General features: G+C 44.4%; 1 long non-coding RNA gene across 1 annotated transcript; it reads left to right on the forward strand.

Moving 5' to 3' along the window:
* The first annotated feature begins 18,006 nt into the window (after window positions 1-18,006).
* Window positions 18,007-19,542, forward strand: LOC110015087. The gene is made up of 3 exons (XR_002290150.2): window positions 18,007-18,045; window positions 18,644-18,753; window positions 18,889-19,542. It is a non-coding gene; the product is annotated as an uncharacterized LOC110015087 (long non-coding RNA).
* Window positions 19,543-21,939: the final 2,397 nt, after the last annotated feature.

Consider the following 21,939-nt stretch of genomic DNA (forward strand, 5'->3'; position numbering starts at 1 on the left):
ATTAAGCTCCATAAGCCTTAGTCACCTGTACAGAAGGTCAACCCGTTTGATGCTGTGGGTTTTTGGGTTGTCCGGGACCGTGGAGGGTCGTAGAGAAGAGCGGTTGCATCTTAAGGGGGGCGCATGTGTGTCGTGCAGTTCTCTTATTCTTAATAGACATCATGAAAATGGAACGTACCGTTGTTGTGTTTGTGGTAAGACTATTAGTTGTATTGTTGTATTGTGCGGGTGTTGCTGTCGTACGGTGTCCTTACGCCACACTCGAGTCGTGGTACCAGTACTGGCTCCTCACTGTCCGCATACATATGCTTCACACACGTAATATGTAAGTAGGACAGCCGTAGCATGTCCACACAAACTACACCCTGATTGTCTATTTTCCTCATTCCTAGCAGTCAGGCTGCATGCACGGATCACGTGAACAGCACTAGTGGGTTCCTTGTTGGGGGGGGTTGAAAAAAGTAAAAATCGGTATAACATGTCTGCGTTTTCAACCTTACATGTGGTCTAGTGTTTACTACGACCGTTATCCTGCAGCATGCCCGTAGGAAAATGTGCAGCTGGGACAAAGACTTTACGTTTTGTTTCTTTACTGTAACCCTTGTGCTATCCAAGGCACTTTAACATTGGGAGTTGGGTCATCTAGACCCACTAGACAGTGCTCTGAACCTTTTTTCTTCAATGATTTGTGATCTTCTCTGGTGTCCATGGATTACATGAAATCTTTCCACCTTTATCCACCTTTGTCATGGTAGGGAGAACACGTCACTGTAAGGGGGGGTGTGATGAGGATGGGTGTTTCACAGATCCAGGCAGTTGTGTTCCAATTGCAACTGGTTTATTTACCTCCACAATTCCCCAAGTGCAATAATCCTCAGTGAAATTTTACATACGTTCAACAGCATTACACAGGAGAGGAGCACATTCATGTCTTCCCTCATCGCCCGCCCGCGGCAACTAACCTCTCCCTCTTATATAGTCTAGGTTATTAGGACTGGAAAAACTACGTGGGTATGCTTGTGTGTGTGTGTGTGCGTGTGCGCAGGGGGCTGCATCTAGAGGCGCTCCGTCACAGGGGGTCATCTAAGATAGCACAAGGGTTAACCAAAGGAAGTACTTGTAGGGACAAATGTTCTTCATTCTTTGCTTTATCTTTTCCGTCAAAAAGATTCATCATTTGATTATTTTCATCAGCCACTTTGCCCAGTTTTGAGGAAACGCCTGGAACCAGTTGAGAGGGCTCTTTTATTTTCGAAAAACGAGCACCCAGTAGGTAATTTACTGATGTGAACCTAAGCATCCATCATGACTCAATCAGCGGTGTAACCTAGATGGCTGATGAGCTGTGTGAATTCATCCCTTTATGGAATGTGACAGATGATGCAATTTATTTATGAAACAAGATAATACAAATATTTTAACAGGGTAGCGCATAATTTAATGTGTGTATTGCATGCCACCTCTGTCTTTGTCTTTTAGAGGTTATGAATATTTGAGCAGGTTATATGGAGGTTTTGGCAATCGTAAAAACACAAATGTGTGTGATTTAAGTTCAGCCAAGTGTCTGATGTAATACAGTAGAGGGACAGGGACATTTACACTTTTAAAAGCTTTGCAAAATGTATTAAAACCCAACCTGAATCTTTTTTTTTTTATTGAAACCTTTATGTTTTGTTTTATGTCATATGCGTTTATAATAAGAGGATAATGTAAAACCATGACACTAGTTTAATAGTGAAAACCAGACGAATACAAGCAGCAGAGGCTGAAGATCCACCCTGGAGCCTGCCTGAACCAGGAAGAGGATGTATGTGTTATTGATGTGCCGTTTTTGCCAAGGTTGGCATGCACGCCGCATTCTGTAGAAGGGAATCAGGGTACAAACCTCGGCCATGTGTGGAACAAGACGTTTTTATCCTTTGGGTACAAGAGGCCCCAAACCTTTGGTGCATCACATGTGCTATGCAGTCAAATACAAAATGTGTTGATGTGAATGGTATCTATAGTATTTACATAGAAACTTCAGCTGACCCAAACTTCATTAAATGACAGCAGTACTTTTAAAAGAGCATTGCAAATATTGGACATGCATACCAATCTGATGAAATTTGTGTTCCCGGTGTTTTTTAAACTTTTTCTGATGATGGAGACATAAACAAAGAAAATTAAGATTAAATTGCATTTCTGAATTTTTTTTATTGAAATCACTGTGAATCAGGAGCAGAGGAAAACATTGCAGTTTGAAAAAGATTGAATTTGTGACGTAGATAATCTGCAAGCTCCCTGCTCCACTCCAATCTGATGCGTTCACTGGTAGACGACTGGATCCATGTACGGCTGAATCCATTTGGAGCTGTAGTGCTGTTTTTTTAACCCTTGTGCTATCTTAGATGACCCCCCCCCTTCCATTGACGTGTTCTCCCTACCATGACAAAGGTGTATACAGGTGGAAAGATTTCATGTAATCCATGGACACCAGTGAAGATCACAAATCATAGAAGAAAAAAGGTTCAGAGCACTGTCTATTGGGTCTAGATGACCCCACTCCCAATGGTACAGTGCGTAGGATAGCACAGGGGTTACGGGCTGGTCGTATGGACTTAGGGCTGGAGATCCCTCCAGCAGTAGGGTGATCCGCGTCGTGCTTGTGGTGCGGAGGAGAAACACATTTCTTCAAGTACAGAAGTTTACATTTACGTTGTTGAAAAAGTAAAATGTGTCCATCAAAAGAGGCATTCAGCTCCCATTAATTATTCAGCTGTTGGACAAAACAAGTTAAAAAAAAAGTTTGCATTTACATTTTTGCATTGCAGTTTTTAAAGCTCTAAAACCGATGTTAGGAATCTTCTGAGTGCTGGCAGCTACGCTCTAACTTAGATGACCGGCAAGTATTGATGATGTCATCGAAGGGGTAGTAATGTCTGGATTTTAAGATACAAATTTTTCCAAATCTCACCGCTTGGAGGGCTGAATGCAGGGAGAGGGGGAAGCTGGAAGAAAGGATGTCCTCGAAAACGACAGAGATGGGTTTTTTTGGGGGAAAAAAAAACGGCATAATCATGATTAAAACAAAAAGACCACTGGGAACGCTGAGAAAAAAGGCTCGACGGGGGCCTTTAAAAATTGCTCTGTTGATTTTTTTCCAATATTGGTTTTTGGTCTATCATTTTTTTTCCTCTTTATTTTTTTACATTAAAAAAACATTTTGGTTCAACATTTTAAAGCACCCATAAATCTTCTCTTCTGTACTTTATTTTCAAAGAAAAAGGAGAAGACGACCACAGGTTTGTGGCTTTTCATGTTTCAGAGGGAAACATCTCAGATGACCCTTCATTTGATCATTGCATTGATTTACTTTGTATTCATTCGATAGGGACATTGCACATTAAAAGCACTGCTGCAGATGCACCAGAGTTAGCTACAAAGCTATTTATCGTGACAAAACCAAACCAGAACTGAGCAGTTATAGATGAAAACGTGCGACTTTAATGTTCTTAAACGATCCTTAAGCAGCATCATAATGAGCTTTTCAGTGTCTCAGATAAGTATTACTTGTTCTTTTATTAAAACACGCTGTTAGTCTTGTTACCCGTTTTCACAGCACACTGCCCATCTGACTTTTATGAGTAATGACCTGTTACATCGGTGATCCCCCTGCAGCTTTCATCACTCTGGAGATGAGACGGGAGTGTGGAGGCAAAGACTTGCCCTGGGCAGTAATTACACAGGTCCAGCGTCCTAACTGAACTGAAGCTGTCTGCTCAGCGCCAACGAGAAAAACAATGAAAAGGAGAAAAAGACTTCTCAACCACATCCCGACGGAAAAAACGGTTAAATGCAAAAGGAAATCAATGAGTCACCGGAGGTTGAAGCCCCACCGTCAGCAGCTGGCTCTCCCTCCTGTGGGACTTCCAGGGAAATTCAGCTCGACACATCAAGAGCTTTTATATTTGTTCCCAACTTTGATCAGTTTCTTTAACCTCTTGAGACCTGGTGTTCACATGCGAGGACATCACATGCTTTTATTACCACGGTGGTTAATTCTGATTACCTGGGGCCCTGTGACCAAGAAATAGAAAAAGCCATATCAAACAAGAGCTCGGGTCTCAAGAGGTTAAAACCCTAAAAAAAAAACACAAATACAGAGTCTATTGCTCAAAAAAGCCCCAAAACATCCAACAGACAGTATAGAAACCCCTTTACAGTAGCAATAAAATCAACAAATTCCTCATTTAATCAAACCAAACAGTGTTTGAGGACATAGAACCTTACACTCACTCCTGGTGGAATGAAGCACAGACGACACTAATGTAATTTATCATGAAATCCACTTTGTTTTCCCGTTGACAGAGAACATTCATATCACCGCCAGATTCATCCAGGTTTGTGTTGTTTCTTTTGCCGATTTTTCATTTCCCTCCGCAATATGGGAAGGCTGCATGTGCAGTTTTTAATCACATTTCTAAGACTGCTACATTTGCATTTTCCTGTGTACATCCATTTTCTGGGTTTCATCTAAACGGGCGGCGGCATTTCTGTCGCTGACGGTCTCATAACTGTGAGTGTTGTTGCTGCCGACGCTCCAACACCACAGCGACTGGGATGACATCACAAGTCTCTACCTTCACCCCGTCTTTATTTGCTTCTTATTGTATACAATGAACACAGTCTGATTTCGTTGACGATGTTCGTCATTACAGGTCGTTCGGACCCGTTGCTCCCTTCAGCAGGTTTGCCTGCCTCTGCAAACATGACAGAATTTCTGCCTCAGCTGAAATTGCTCGCAGAAGTGAATCTTTATTTTGCTCGATAAAAGGAGAAAATGGCTTTTGTTGATTTTATCTTGCTTTCCTTTGAGCAATCACAACTTTCACAAAGGCTTGTCAATCACAATAATTACAAGCAAGACCAACTCAAAGACCAGATTTTATAGTTTGTTTTCTTAACAATCAAGCTGAAGCTTTGATTACCTGATGTTTCTCCTCAATTGAACCCGACCAGAACAAGCTGTTATCATATTGTTGTTTGTTTTTCTTGGGAATAATTAGCACAAATCAGTTTTTACTCACAACTTTAAGAGATAAAAATAATCAATTTAGTAAAATAATGTGTTAAGCCTTTTTACTCCACAGTATTTTTTTTACTACTTTAATTTTTGCTCGGATAACTTATATATACAGTACAGACCAAAAGTTTGTACACACCTTCCCATTCATTACAATATAATCATTTAATCTTTTAATCGTTTTAGAAAACAACCCCAGCACTTCTTAACTACAGGGATTATTTTATTATTTTAATGAATTGAGTGATAAGTGATAAATTGAGATTCAACAGTTTTTGGTTTTTTTTGTTTTATGACAAAGATATAGAGACAAAATAGAAAGGCATGCATCCAAAAACTGACAAAACCAAGTGAAAAATTGGAAGAAAAAAAACAGCTCCACTAAACCACATGCAAAGTTTTGCTGATTTATTCCAAGAGTTTTCATAGTTATGCGTCATAACTCTGGTTGTGTTTTTTTTAAAACCAACATTTTCAAAGCTAAAAAGCTTTTTAAACCATCATGTTAAATTTTGGATAAACTATCCTCATGGTGGTTGGTGTTATTCCTGAATATACTCAGCCGACGTGACTGGCAGACTTAGGTGTATCACGTGGAGCACATATGGGTGTAATGATTCATTCTAACAGTTCGATTCATATCATCATTTGTGGCTGACGATGTGATTCATGGTCAATGTCAGTTAACTTTGAATGATCCTATTGGATCCTGACCTAAAATGGATCCAGGAAGTCTTTAGGCAAAACCTCAACCAGTGTGACTCAGAGAGAAATACCTGGAACTGAACAGTGCAGGTGAAGTTTTCCAGATTTCTTCTATTTCTATCAATTTTTGATTCATAACTAGTATAATTATTGACCAAAATTAGGAAATCATCAATTCAAGCTCATTTAAGCAATATGTTAAGGCTGTGGCCGTATTTGGTTTTGTTTGGTTCTGTTTGTTTTGTGTATTTTATTTGAATCAGAGTGGGACTTCTGTGGGTCTTTTGTTTGTATGTCTGTGTAATTATTTTCAGGTGTGCTGGAAAGGGTGTGGCCTCCAACTGGACCAGAGCTGGTGGAGGCACCCTTAAAGGCACCACTTGGACCTCCAGACCATGAGAAGGGAGCCTTGCAGCAACAGTCTCCATTGCAGCAACAGTCTCCATTGCAGCATCAGTCTCCATTGCAGCATCAGTCTCCACTGCAGCATCAGTCTCCATTGCAGCAACAGTCTCCATTGCAGCAACAGTCTCCATTGCAGCAACAGTCTCCACTGCAGCATCAGTCTCCATTGCAGCATCAGTCTCCATTGCAGCAACAGTCTCCATTGCAGCAACAGTCTCCATTGCAGCAACAGTCTCCATTGCAGCATCAGTCTCCACTGCAGCATCAGTCTCCATTGCAGCAACAGTCTCCATTGCAGCAACAGTCTCCATTGCAGCAACAGTCTCCATTGCAGCATCAGTCTCCATTGCAGCAACAGTCTCCATTGCAGCAACAGTCTCCATTGCAGCATCAGTCTCCATTGCAGCAACAGTCTCCATTGCAGCAACAGTCTCCACTGCAGCAACAGTCTCCACTGCAGCAACAGTCTCCACTGCAGCAACAGTCTCCATTGCAGCAACAGTCTCCATTGCAGCAACAGTCTCCATTGCAGCATCAGTCTCCACTGCAGCATCAGTCTCCATTGCAGCAACAGTCTCCATTGCAGCAACAGTCTCCATTGCAGCAACAGTCTCCATTGCAGCAACAGTCTCCATTGCAGCTTGGCCCTCTTCTCCATTTTGTTTTGGACTGAACCACTTGTTTAGTTTGTGTTGCACTTTGTTTTGTAGTTTTTCGTAGTTTTGTCCGTGCCTAATCTGTATAGTCTTTTGGTTTGTAGTTATCTTATGTGATGCTGTAGGGGTGAACTGCCATTTTCTTTATTACATGTTTTCTCCAGTTTTTATTAGCTTAGGGAGGTTAGTGTTTGTCACTGATTTTCCCTTTTCTTTTGTACAGGTAGGAAAACAAGATTTCAGTTGGGTGGGGTTTTGTTTGTTATTGTGGCCTTGGTTCACCCTGAAGCCTTTTTGCTTCACTTGTAGCTCTTGTTGGTGGTTGTTTATGTATTTTTTTAAATATATGTGTTATCCTTTTGTATGGAGACATTTGTTTGGTGTTTTTGTTTATTCTAAACTTTGATAGCCAAAAAATCTTCTGCCCCCCCCCCCCCCCCCCCCAAGACACAATACTTGCTCCGCCGCTGCCGCAGCCAAATAACGGGCTATACATTAAAAGCTAAGAAAACAATTAAAAACACAAAGTAAAAGTATAAATGTCATCAAATGTAAAAACAGCAAACAAAAGCAAAAGAAAACAATAAAACGTACAGCAGAGCGGATCAGAGTCTCATGCTGTGTTAAAAACCTGGGTGTAAAAATAGCCAAAAAATGTGTTTAATATGGGTTGATTTGATTAACAACTTGCCTCAAACAGGTTGATCTGGTTGAATAAATCCAGGAAAACTGAAAAAAATTAATCCCAACCTACAAGCGTAGGCAGAAACGTTAAGTATGAATGTGTCTTAATATGTATCAGCTGGATTTAATTTAAAGCAGTATCAGCTCGATTTTCTTTTTTTATTCCATTTTAAACAATCATACCTTTCACTTCCTGATCAATCCATCAGCAGAGCTGCGTTATACCTGTAGAGAGATGTAAGAGAAACTGTTGACAAGACAATGATATGATGTCTATGATCTGACAGCTTCCACGCTGTGCCCATCATTCATGTCCCTGTTTCCCGCCGGAGCGGCTCTGCTGCAGCGCCCGCTGGTCAAACCGCCACGTCTGAGCCGATGCACAAACACACCAGACAAAAAAGTCCAACTGTAACCGTTGCTAGGAACAAACACAAAGGGATGATTCTACTACAGCTATTTATTGTGATTCACCACATTTGCACCCCTTTAATATTTCTCACCAAGCCTCATCCAACTGCAGGTGGCGAACATGTTTTGGCAAATAGTACCAAAAGGGAAAGAAGCCCCTCCCTGCTTGTCCAGTGTGAAACACATCTTCAAGAATTTGCGTGGAGCGATTTTAAGAACGTGCTTCATATGCCCGGTGTGAACGTAGCGTGAAGAGGAGCGACGGTTGTTAAGGCCCGTACGGCTACCTCAGGGGAGGCCATGAAAATGGAACATGCCATTGTCACGTGTGTGGTGAGACTTATGAGGTACGGGTGTTGCTGTCGTACAATGTCCTTCCACTACTCCCTCGTTAGTGATGTGCAAATGCTGCACGCACGTGGTGTGCATGTTATGCATTCATACCTATAGGGTATTCACACAAACCACACTCTGTCATGCTGCAGCAAGTAGCATGCACGTATCACGTGAATATGGAGTTAATTCAGTCTCAATAATCACAAATGCACACAACCTGTTTCACAAATACACAAGCTCTGATTCACAACTGTTATTCTATGCAAATGTGCAACACAAATCTGTGAAACACAATTGGCCTTGCTTGTTTCCAAGCAACAGGTGAAACAGGTTCTGTGCATTTCTGATTATTGAGACTGAATAAACTCCAGACATGATCAGCACTAACTGGCTCCTTGGACAGTCCGCTGGATTTGGAGGGGGGGTTGAAAAAAGGAAAAATTCGAATGAGATATCTGCGTCTCATCTACTTCAAGTGCCCACTACAACCTGTCCCCCCAGCATGGCTGCATGAACATTTTCTTTTTACAACCTCACCAAGCGGTGGACGACCTCATATTTTGAGCGGGTCACCTGAATGTCCTGTACGGGTTTGACCACTTTTCACCTGCAGACAGTGGGATCCACCTGTAAAGAGGGGTAATTTTGTCACAAAGGTTCTTCCCATAGTCAACATTTATATTTTACCAAAATGGAACAAAAACCCCTTTTTGGTCAAGAAATGAGGATATTTTAGGTCTGCATTTAACCCCTGTGCTATCCTTGGCACTTTAATATTGAGAGTTGGGTCATCTGGACCCACTTGACAGAGACAATGATTTGTGATCTTCACTGGTGTCCATGGATTACATTAAATCTTTCCACCTTTATCCACCTTTGTCATGGTAGGGAGAACACGTCAATGGAAGGGGGGGGGGGGGGGTCATCTAAGATAGCACAAGGGTTAAGGAATGACTACAAGTGGATCCTGGCCGTCCAGTTTAACTCGTGGTGACAGGACCAAGTGGACTTGTGAGGTTCATCATTTCAGCGTTTCACCAAGAACTGAGTTAAAAATGTTTGGAAACAAACAACAAAAGAGGTAAAACTGACACTTCATCTTTCGCCTTGGCAGAAGAACAAACTGTATACCTGGATTACAGGGGAGCAGTAATTACATGATTTAGGTACCATGGTGCTGCCGCTGCACTGAGATGCCCGTTTAACTCTGAGCTTATGATTATAGTCGTTCCAACACAAACAAACTTGGCCTCTACCTAGTGGAAAATGAACAATGTCTATGTATGAATGCCATTGCTCTCCACAGCGGTTCTTCCTCGCTGAACTGTGGTGCTGATTGTATCATCAAATTCCAGTCAACAGACAAAAGTTAAGTAGACACATGCAACTACATAACTAAGTTATAACAATTCATATTTGCAGAGCAAAGACATATTTTGGTTAATATCCACTCTGTCTTTTAATACTTTGCAAAGACAGCTTGGGGTAAATAGGTAAATGTCTTTAACCTTCATGTTTGTGAAGCAACACAGAACCAGAAGGAAAGAGAAAAGTAATTAGTCACCCAACCTCACAGGGTCTAAACAGACTGAATGAAATATCTGCTCAGGTTTTATGTAAATAGGTTTACTTTTTATTTCTGAAAAAAGTTAATTTCTTTGAATTTACACAGAGAAAGTGGATTTGTAATTACTAAAACTCTCTAATCAAGATTAGCAGTTATAATAATGCAATCCTCCAATGTTCTTGAAGCTTTATAATACTTGTTAGAACATAAACACATTTGTTAATTTCCTAAAAGTGTGTAAATAAAGGACACCTTTGTGTACTCAAAAGAAAAATAGAAAAGTTTTTTTTTTATATTATTAGTATTTTCAATCGTTTTTCCGAATGATGTTTGTTGCATAAAGATTCAGTCAGACAGAAATGATCCAGTAAAATTCTCTTTGATAGAGCAGCGAACTCTAAAACTAACATTTTAGATGTTTGGACTTAGCAATTCTCAGTTTGTTAACTTATAAACGATGCCCTGACTTCACTTCCTGTCTTTAGTTCACCTGTAAGTCCATATAGCTTTAAGCTGAGTGAAGTGAGCTTCACGTGTTTCTTCATCAGAGTTCCGATGAGCTCCAGGGAAGCAGAACACCTTCAGGAATGAACACTTCCAGGTCCAGATAAAACGACCTGCTGAGTGTGCTCCTCACAAACATGTTGGCTGGTTTTCTCTGAAGCTGGTAGTTTGGGTCTGTACCAGGTTGGAGCTGATGGAAGGAGAACGTCTGACAGAAGGTAGTTTGAAGGTGACCTGTCAGGTTTTGGGTTAAACAAGGTTAGTTCAAGGTGAGAGTCTCAGTCAGAAAAGTCCTTACGGGTCGATACAGGCTGTCTGCAGGTGAAAAATAGTCAAACTTGTACGGGACACGCAGGCGACACGCACAAAATATCATGATCGTAGACCCTTTGATTAACCCGCACATTTTTCTACGGGCATGCTGCGGGCGACAGGTCGGTGTGAACAAAAGAACTTGTGAAAAAATTTCCCTTAAGATATCATGGACCCAAATCATGGAATACTGTCACTGACCTACTGCTCACTGCAAACTACATTTTTTTTTTTTTTTTTTTTTTTTAACTTGTCCTGTCCAACAGCTAGGCAAACAGATGAGAGCTGAGGGCCTCTTGTGTTGGACATATTTTATTCTAACAAGAGGGGTTATTCATCTTCAGACAAACCAAAGGTATGTCTGAATAAACCCCTTTTGTAATTGAGGCCAAACTTTATTAATTTCAATCATGTTTGAAAATCTTTGGTGTTGGACCGGACGGAAAAGGAAAGAGGGGAACAAGAGAGAGGGACGTTAGAGAGAGGGGGTGGTAGGAGGGTGATAATAGGAGGGGAAGGGGGGTAAGACCATGAAGCAGCATAGAGCAGGCAGGTTTACTGGTTGTTTATCGTTACGGTACGGTTCAAATGTAGTACAAAAAGGGCGGGGCCTGTTCACACACACTCAAATATTATCAACACACCTGCTAGCCGCAGAAATGTCCACATGTCAACATGCACACAAAAGATAGTGTTCACGAACGCATACTTATGCCTTTAAACCAACTAGTGTGAAATCTTTCATTCATTCAATCATGCAAACTATTAGTGCAAAGGTGAGCTAACACCTGTGCTCAGGTGAGTGTTTATGTTCTTCTAAAATGGATGGTGGAATGTGAAAAGAAGGAGGAGGAGCGCCCAGCCACCCCCACACCCATACCCCCGCCGCAGCAGCAGCGGCAGCCGGAATTCCCCCAGCGCCACACGGGAACAGGCAGGGAACAACCGCCCCCCGGGCGACCAAGACCGCCACCCAGGCCAGGGCCAGCAGGACCGCCGCGAGGCCCCCAGAGCCAGAGAGCAGGGAGGCGCAGAGGGAAAGAGAGCGCCGCCCCAGCCCAGCCAGGAAAGCAGCCCCCCGCCGCGCCGGAAGAGCCCAACGCAGGGCCCCACCGGAGAGGGACGCCCACAGCCCCAGACGAGCACCCCACCACCACCCAGGAGTTCCGGGCATCCCCCCGCCCCGACCCCAGGTACGAGCCAGGACCCCCCAAGGGAGACCCGCTCCGCACTCCAGGCAGCCACCCACCCGGCCCACGGTTGGTCCAGGTAGGAGCAAGGCAGGGGCCCGCCGCCCCCGCCCAGGAGGGGGGAACCCCGGGGAAAAAAGGGCGGCCCATAAGGGATGTTATAAATATGGCCCGACCAGGCTCGGCCATGTTGGAAGTTTGGCGGGGCCCAGCGCCCAGGGGCAAGGACCAGGACCCACCCCCCAGGGACACGAACACCCCCGGCTCAGGTGTAATATGAACCCCCCCACCGTGCGGAGAGAGCACCGCCGGGCCCAGGGAGCCGGCACCCAAGGGACACGGCCGCCATCGCCAAGGGGCCCACACCCCCCACCAGGGACGGGGTAGGGGACAGATGGACCCAGGTCCCACCTTCCTTGTAAAATGTGTGTGCGTGTATGGGTGTTTGAGAGGGTGTTTGTGTGCATGTGTGTGTGTTTATGTTTGAATGTATATATTGAAGGGGGAGGGGTGTGTGTACTAAGGGGGGTGCAGTTAAAATTGGCGAGTAGGGCACTAAGGGGACATCTCCTGATTACTCACAGTGATGTCCCCTCACCCTCCACACCAAGGGGCCCTAAATGTCTAAGGTGCGGTTAAAATTGGCGGGTAGGGTGCCAGGAGGACATCTGCTGCTTGCTGGCAGTGATGTCCAAGCACCCCCCCTACCAAGGACCCTACGTGTCTAAGGTGCAAATAAAACCGAAAGAGGGGGGGCCCACTCCATACGGCAACCATAGGAGGGGGGCCACTCCCAAGTAGCCCCCCCCCAAGGCGCATCGCAGGCTAAACCCCCCACCCCCTCACCCTAATATGAGGTTATATAAGGAAGGGGGTAAGTTGGGGACAGCTGGTAGACTGTCCCCCGGTGGTCAAACAGCCGTCCCCCAGCCCACCCCCAGCAAAGGGGCCAGGGCCACCCAGCCCAGGGGCCCACCCCCGGAGGCGCCGACACCCCAGGCCCGGCACCACCCACCCCACACAGAGAGAGAGGAGCCAGAAAGCGTCGCCCCCCCCCGGAGCAAGCCCAGGCCCCCACCCCCAGACGCCGGCCCTAGAAGAGCTCTGGTCAGGCCTCGACGGGACCGAGGAGGCCAACCGGCCGAGGCAACCACTGATTGCCTCAGCGGAGACCCCGACCCGCTAGCCCCCCCGACCCGTACTAATAATGGGCCCCCCCTCCCCCCCAGAACGCCCCCCCACAGGACAGGGCCGACAAGCCCCCCACCCCACCCCACCCAAGACCCCGCAGCCGAAGCGGGTGACACCCAGAGCGACCGGGGGCCCCGAGAGGGTTGTCCCGTCCCGTCCCAGAGCCAGGGAAGGGCCGATCCCAGCCCCAGGTGCAGATGGGCAGCCCATCCGGCGCCGCTGGGCCCCCCCCACCCGAGCAGGGCCCCCCGCCAACCCCCCCCAGTACAGGCAAAGGGACCACCCCCCCAAGCCAAGCCAGACCACCACCCCACCCCCCCACCACGCACCCCCACACCCAAGCCCAGAGGACCACGCAGCGCCCCAGCCCGCCCCACCCAGGCACCGGACCCGACCCCCCGACCAACGGAGCCCCCCACCGCCCCCGCCAGGCACCGGAAGCCCCGACCCCCACCCCAAACCACGGCAGAAGGGCAAGGAGCAGCGACGACCAGGCCCTCCACCCCCTAAGTCATGGAGTCAACCACAGGAGACCAGAGAGACTGAATTCTTTCAAAGTTACTTGAGCTTTGGGCTGACATTTTTTCCAAGCTGATATGATCAAACAGCAGATTTCTGTGTTGACTTATGTTTATATTTTTCTTGTTTTTCCAATTTATTAAAATAGTTTTTTTGGCAATACAAAGAGTTATGAAAATGATAGATGCTAATCCTTCTTCTATATCGATGGCACTCATGTCACCAAGCACACAAAGTGACGGTGAGGCAGTGATTGAAACCTTAAGCCAGACTGATAAATCGGCACATACCTGCTGCCAGAGAGCCCTGACAGGAGTGCAGAACCACAGTGCGTGCATGTAGCTGTCGGGTAGATTATTATCACAGTGCTCGCAAATGTCTGAGTTACTGAGACCCATCTTGAACATCCTCTGTCCAGTGTAGTAAATTCTGTGAAGAGTTTTGAGATGGATTAGCTGCAGATTTGGACTTTTTGTCAGTTTAAAGGTGTTTAGACAAAGTTCTGACCAGAAGCTTTCATCTGTGCTGATGCTCAAATCTGCATCCCATTTTTTTGTTGGAAGGGCAATATTGTTATCTAAATTACATAAAAGTTTGTATATTTTGGAGAGAGTTCTATTCATTGAAAAATTAATCAGAGTGGTAACTACATCTGGTAGCTTTAAATCGTCGTCTTTAATTTTATACTTTTTAGTAATACTTGATTTAAGTTGCTGATATTCCAAGAAGTTATATATTCCATGTTTGTCTTGAAGTTCCTGGGGGGTTATGAATCTTCTATCAATAATTACGTGCTCTAGTTGTTTTATGCCCCCTGCTTGCCAAGCTGGGAAGTGAATCATTTTTTTGTTAATAAGGATGTCCGGGTTGTTCCAGATGGGTGTCATTTTGCACGGTTGAATTGATGATTTTGATATTTTGAGAAATTCCCACCAGGCTGTTAAGGTGGCATTTATATTAATGCTTTTGAAACAATCCTGTTTTTTAACTGTTTGGCTAATAAATGGTAGCTGTGACAGGTTGATCTTTCCACATAACACCTGTTCCAAGTCTAACCATGAGTTGGTTTCTGGATTATTTTTTAACCATTTTAAGATATATTGTAATCTATTTGCAAGAAAGTATTTGTGGAAATTAGGTAGTTCTAATCCTCCACAGCTTTTTGCAGATTTTAAAGTTTTTAGACTAATTCTTGCAGGTTTGTTGTTCCATAGAAAGCTTGATATGGATGAGTCTAATGTTTTGAACCATTTTAATGGCGGTTGTGTGGGAATCATTGAGAAGAGATAATTAACCTTGGGTAAGATTTTCATTTTAACCGTGGCTACCTTGCCCATAAGGGACAGAGGCAGGTTGGTCCAGCGTGTTAGATCGTCCTGTATGCTTTTCAGTAATGGGGTGTGGTTTAGCTGCACCAGTTCTGATAGTTTGGGGGAAAAGTAGATACCCAGATATTTGATATTTCCTGTTTTAACTGGAATTGTGAGTCTTTGTTCCATATTCCTGTTGAGTGGTAATAAAACAGACTTATTCCAATTAATGGAATAGTCTGATATGGAGGAGAATTCATTTATGATCATTGCTGTTTCATTTACAGAATGTAAATTCCTTAAAAACAGTAATATGTCATCCGCATAAAGACTAATTTTATGATGGCTGTGTTTGGTTTTTATTCCTATAATGCTCTCATTCTGTCTTATTGCTGCAGCTAAAGGCTCAATGAATATAGCAAAAAGAGAAGGAGAGAGTGGGCAGCCCTGTCTGGTTCCTCTTCCAATAAAAAACCTGTTTGAAGTCTGTTTATTAGTTCTAACTGATGCATTGGGGTTGTGATATAATATTTTGATCCAATTGATGAATGCTTCTCCAAAACCAAACTTATGGAGGGCAGCAATAAGGAACTTCCAATTAACTCTGTCAAAGGCTTTTTCAGCATCCAGCGATAGTACCGTCATTTCCTGTTTTTTAATGGTGGCAAAGTCTATTATATTAACTAGTCTACGGACATTATCATCCGAGTGTCTGCCTTTGATGAATCCAGTCTGGTCGAAGTGAATTATGTGAGGAGTGATTTTTTCTATTCTCTGTGCTAGTGCTTTGCAGATAATTTTTACATCTGCATTGATTAAAGAAATGGGGCGATAGCTTGAAGGACTAGTGGGATCTTTGTCTGGTTTTAGAAGAAGAATTATGTTGGCTGAGTTCATGTTAGGTGGCATTGATTGGCTCTCATTAATAGATGTGACCGTTTTATAAAATGTTGGTGCCAGTTGTTCCCAGAATTCTTTATAAAACTCAGCAGGAAAGCCATCAGGCCCTGGTGCTTTACCATTGGGCATAAGTAACAGAGCTTCATGAAGTTCAGACGGCAAGAGCGGAGAATCTAAGTTTGTGATTTGATCCTCATTTAGCCTGGGTAGGTTTACATTATTAAGAAATGAGTCAATACTTTGCTCTGACGGATTGATCTGCGGTGTGTACAGGTTTTTATAAAAGTTTTCAAATTCGTTATTAATTTTGACCGGGTCATGGGTGACATTTCCTGTTTGGTCCATAATAGAGGTGATTGATGATTTTTCTCTGTTAATTTTAAGCTGATTAGCCAGAAATTTGCCAGATTTATTAGAGTTTTCAAATCTTTCAAGTCGTAGCCTTTGTATTTGAAATTGTGTTTGTTTATTAATGATGTCATTTAACTGCAGCTTTAAATTTTTCAGATCTCCCAGAATGTGTTCCTGTGCAGAAGCAGCATAAGCAGTCTCCAGGGTTTTGATTTTATTTTCTAATTCTAATAAATCTGCTTTCTCTTTGCGTTTTTTGTGCGTTGAATAAGAAATGATTTTCCCTCTCATGACTGCCTTTGCTGCTTCCCAAAGAACGCACGGTGGGATGTCTGGAGTATTGTTGAAGTCTAAGAAGGTTGCCCACTCTTTTTTAAAGAATTCAAGAAATTCCTGGTCCTTTAACAGAGACGTATTAAACCTCCAGGTTGTACCAGAGGGTGTGGATTTTTCCCTAGAAATGTTTACAGAGACTGGTGCATGATCACTGATAATAATTGGATGGATATTGGAGCTTTGAATATTTTTTAAAAGAGAGTTACTGATTAATAAATAGTCTAAACGGGAGTGTGAATAGTGAACTGGAGAAAAAAAGGTGAACCCTTTAGTGCTTGGGTGACATGAGCGCCACGCGTCGCAGAGACCCAGATCATTCATTTGCATGCGGTCATTTAGGAACCAGTACTCGCACCTTACTGTGGTACGGTGTAAGGGCACGTACTACAGCATCACCCGTATGTCAAAACATGCGTATAGCTTCCATTATCTGTATGAACACTTCACACAACTTCCACGGACCTAGACAACCCCAAAACCCGCAGCACCTGTACAGGTGCATATGAGTAAAGACTGATGGTTTCAGATCAGTTCAGGCTGTGGAAAACGAAGGACAGTGGATTGTGTCAGGAGGAATCCATGTAGAAGTCTGTGTCTGCTTGGGGCAGAACAACTGATTTCCACACTCTGGTTTCTAATAAACATTCTGGACCCTCAGACGGTTTAGTGACCACACATTTAGCTCTTGTTTGGCATTCCTACACTCAGAAGCGTATTAGTCATTTGCTCATTTTGTTAGTCAAGCTGCAAAACCTTAAGTTTAAAACAAGCTGTTCAGATTTTACAGTAAAGAATGAGTCAGGCTCTTCTTTTCAGCCCTCAGATAACATTGAAAGCAGTGCATCTTGGGAAGGTTTGCAGATCATGGTGATGGATCACAAGCCTCTCTGGTGAGTTTTATCAGTAAATAAATGAAAGCCTCTTGTTCTTCAGAGTCTCGTGGTGAAGTCCTGATGCCGCATCACTGTCACGCACGGAAGGTCAGGGACTCGGACCAGAACGCATCCATCATTAACAGGTCTTTTAATCTGCTTTTGGCCACTTCAGATCAAATGGTAGATCTTAGGAGAAGCTTAAAGTGTCCAATGTTCTTCCAGACTAAACCTTTTGAAGATTGGGACAAAACAATCTCACATCTCTGACCACATTTATTTGTTCCAAAAGTAGCCACTGTGAAAACGGTTTAATGGATCATAAAAGCCATCCCGCAAAACAGAAAGTTCAAACATGAAAGGGAGTCCAAAGTCCTCAGTGCCACATGAAATAAGCAATCATCTCAGATGAATGTTCTCCTGTTTGTCATGGTTTGAGTTTGTTTTGTCTTGGTTTTTGCTTTAGTTCTTGTTCTGTCTTGTTTGGTTCTGTTTCCTGTTTTATTTTGAAAGGTTTCCTGTCTTGTCATGTTTCTTGAGTTTTACTTCCTTTGGTCCCCATCTGCCCTGATCATGTTCACCTGTGTCTTGTCTGCCCTGTCTGTATTTAAGTCTTGTCTCTGCCTTCCTTCTGTGCTGGTCCATTAACTCTGTTATGGTGTTCATGTCATCCTGGCCTGTCTAGTCCATGTTCCTGTTTCTTGCCTCGTCCATGTTTCATGCCACGCCAAGTAAGTTTTTGTTTTTGTTCTGTGAACCTGCTCTGCAGCGCTTTTGTTTGTTTTGCGTATTAAAACCACTAGTCCCTGATCCTCGTGCCTTCGCCTCTGCATCTGGGTCCTACCGGCTCTCTAGCCACCCTCACGCCGTGACAGAATGGACCAGCCATGTTTTCTGGACCCAGCAGAGCGGGACATGCGGCTGCTAGAGGCCTACTGCCAGGAAGCCGAGCGTACGAGGTCTTACTGGGTTTTTGACCAGGCCCAGTTTGCCTCGTATGCCTGGAGTGGGAGCCACCTGGACTTTACTGGGAGCCGTCGTGTTCTGAGGGGGGGTCGTCGTCGTCGCCGCCACCGTCCCCGTCCTCGTCCTGTAGTGGTCCCGGACGCACCACAACCTCGTCCAGTGGTGGTCCCGGACGCACCACAACCTCGTCCAGTGGTGGTCCCGGACGCACCACAACCTCGTCCAGTGGTGGTCCCGGACGCACCACAACCTCGTCCAGTGGTGGTCCCGGACGCACCACAACCTCGTCCAGTGGTGGTCCCGGACGCACCACAACCTCGTCCAGTTGACACTGTTGTCCTTTTCTTTGTGTCATTGATTTAGAAACGACTAAGCGACAGAGCACAAATATTTGAATCAAAGACGCCATGTGGACACCTTCAAAATGGATAAACCCCAGGAAGAACTTTGACAGGATGTTGTTTACTCTGCTGGTGAGGTATCCATGCACTCATCATTTTTATAGTAATTCAGATTGCATACAAATCATCTCTAATCATTCCGTCATTAGAAATGTTTGCGCTACACAAAGCTTTTAATTCTGCTTTTCTCGCTCACCTTGTTTCTAGATCAATAATACTTGTGTTGAAAAGCGGTTTCCTTCCAATCATGTGAGCAGATAACTCAAACCCTGAGATGTTTACCTTCCAGTTGAAGGAACTAAATATTTCAACATCAGCTGTGCGTCAGCTGCTGAAACCGGGATTCCTGGACGCCAAAAGTGCACGAAAACAGAGTGTTTATTAAAGTGTGTATTAAACTTTTACAAAATCCATTTCATAACACAATATTACCACATTATAACGGCTGGATGAACCTTGAATGAACCCAAGTCAATGCTGTTGTAGGAGATAAAGCTGCATGAGCTCCGCCTGATTTATGCTAACAATCTCCTCAAATCATTTTTTCCCCAATGCAGACATCTTGTAAGAGCATCAGCACCCCATGGTACATATATATAGTGTTATCATCAATTATATGCAAATCTCAAATGAGCATGCATCACCTCTGGATGATTTGTGTCAGTAATTAGATGCCAAGAGGCAGGACGGCCCTGCCTGTTTGAAATGGCAGGCTCTCTGTGCTGCTGTTATCTGGAAAGTCACCTGGGAAATGGCGGATTCCTTGAAATAGAAATGCACAAGTCAGGTTTTTGAGTGGATGGTTATTGCTATGAAGGAGGTGGTAAAAAAAGAAAAACATAATGTTTGCTACTGAAATGAACCGTTGCTTCTAAAAGTCCCTTTCATAATTTTGATGCTGTTTTTAACCAAAATCAAAAAACCTGTCTTTTTCTAGAACATAGCTTCTGCAGAGCGGCAGGAGCTATGTTAATTAGAAAAATTAGAAATTTACCTCTGAGTTGTGGGCAGGGATGATAGTGCAGAGTAAGGCTGCCCCAAATTCATGTCATCCACCAGTTTACACTAGGGCTCAATCCCGGTCCTAAAGATCTACAACCCTGCCCGTTTTCCAGATCTACAACCGTGCTAGCTGCTGCTTAGCTCAGTCAGATGGCTCTGAACACACCTGGTCCAGGTAATCGAGAGGAAGCAGTGCGTGGAGAGCTGGAAAAATGGCAGGGTGGTAGATCTGGAGGACCAGGAATGAGCAGCCCAGGTTTACTCTCTCTCCCACTGGCTTACAGCCCCTCACACCCCCAACCTCACATGGCTGGTGCAACAAAAAGGTGAGCGATATCAGATCCATCCAGCCGTGCAGTTTAGATTCAGATTCCAGCTCGGATGACGAAAACAAAGGCGTACTGGATCCATTTGTCCACAGGTGGATGATCAGAAAGGAAGCTTGTGATTCACAATGATTTGAATAAGAAAATACTAAGAAATGCAATTTTCATGTTAAATATTCTGTGCAAGTGTCCTCAATCATTCTAAAAATGCTCCAAGAACATGCGGAAAACAGCAAATACACAATTTTCTACTGAGTGGGTCTCTGAGAAATCCCCAAAATAAAGACAGACAAATAAACAAGCTCATCTACATGATGAATCACCAAAGACGTCTAATAGACCTCATTTTACCAGCCTAGTGTCTCTCAGCCACTTAGACCAACAGACCTCTTGTTTCTTCAGCACTGAATAGTGGTTCCATCAGAAATGGGTTATTATACAGACATGCTGTGTGTCTGCGTCTCACCTACGTCAGTCTTTGAGACAACCTTAACATCTGACAGCGCCCATCCATCTTCACAGCATTAATAACACTGATGACTAAGGGTTGTGTATATTAAAAATGTCAAAACGTCATCCATAACATGGCCCCTGATTAAGCATCCCTTTGTTCAGATCATTTGTTTTGCAGCACTTTTAGCTTTAACTACACAAAGTAAACACAAATGTGTGATGTGGAAGGCTGTCAGCATAATGGATCACAGAAACTGCTCCAGGCCTAAAGCAGTTATTGGGTTTCATAATGCTTAGTCACTCCACTCATTCTGCGTGAGAGGCTGTAGGTCATGAAAACAAAATCTCAGCGCGGACCTAAACCACCAAAATCCAGTTTTCAAAGGGGGGTGACCAATGTTTTTTTTTTTTTTTTTTTTTTTTTTTTTTTTTTTTTTTTTTTAACTTGTCCTGTCCAACAGCTGGGCAGACAGATGAGAGCTGAGGGCCTCTTGTGTTGGACATATTTTATTCTAACAAGAGGGGTTATTAATCTTCAGACAAACCAAAGGTATGTCTGGATAAACCCCTTTTGTAATTGAGGCCAAACTTTATTAATTTCAATCATGTCTGAAAATCTTTGGTGTTGGACCGGACGGAAAAGGAAAGAGGGGAAGAAGAGAGAGGGACGATAGAGAGAGGGGGGGTAGGGGGTGATAATAGGAGGGGAAGGGGGATAAGACCATGAAGCAGCATAAAGCAACAAGTTTACTGGTTGTTAATCATTATGGTAACGTTCAAATGTAGTGCAATAAGGGCGGAGCCTGTCCACACACACACTCAAATGTTATAAACACACCTGCTAGCTGCAAAAAATGTCCACCTGTCGACATATATACAAAACAGATAGTGTTCACACGCATACTTATGCCTTAAAACCAACTAGTGTGAAATATTTCAGTCATTCAGTCATGCAAACTGTAAGTGCAAAGGTGAGCTAACACCTGTGCTCAGGTGAGTGTTTATGTTCCTCTAAAATGGATGGTGGAACGTGGAAAGAAGGAGGGAGAGTGCCCAGCCATCCCCACCCCAAGACCCCCACCGCAGCAGCAGCGGCAGCCGGAATCCCCCCAACGCCACACGGGAACCGGCAGGGAACAACCGCCGCCCGGGCGACCAAGCCCGCCACCCAGGCCAGGGCCAGCCGGACCGCCGCAAGGCCCCCAGAGCCAGAGAGCAGGGAAGCACGGAGGGAGAGAGAGCGCCGCCCCAGCCCAACCAGGAGAGCAGCCCCCCCGCCGCGCCGGGAGAACCCAACGCAGGGCCCCACCGGAGTCGGACGCCCACAGCCCCAGACGAGCACCCCACCACCACCCAGGAGTTCCGGGCATCCCCCCGCCCCAACCCCAGGTACGAGCCAGGACCCCCCAAGGGAGACCCGCTCCGCGCTCCAGGCAGCCATCCGCCCGGCCCGCGGCTGGTCCAGGGAGGAGCGGGG

The sequence above is a fragment of the Oryzias latipes genome, chromosome 5, assembly GCF_002234675.1.
Source record: "Oryzias latipes chromosome 5, ASM223467v1".
Lineage (NCBI taxonomy): Eukaryota > Metazoa > Chordata > Actinopteri > Beloniformes > Adrianichthyidae > Oryzias > Oryzias latipes.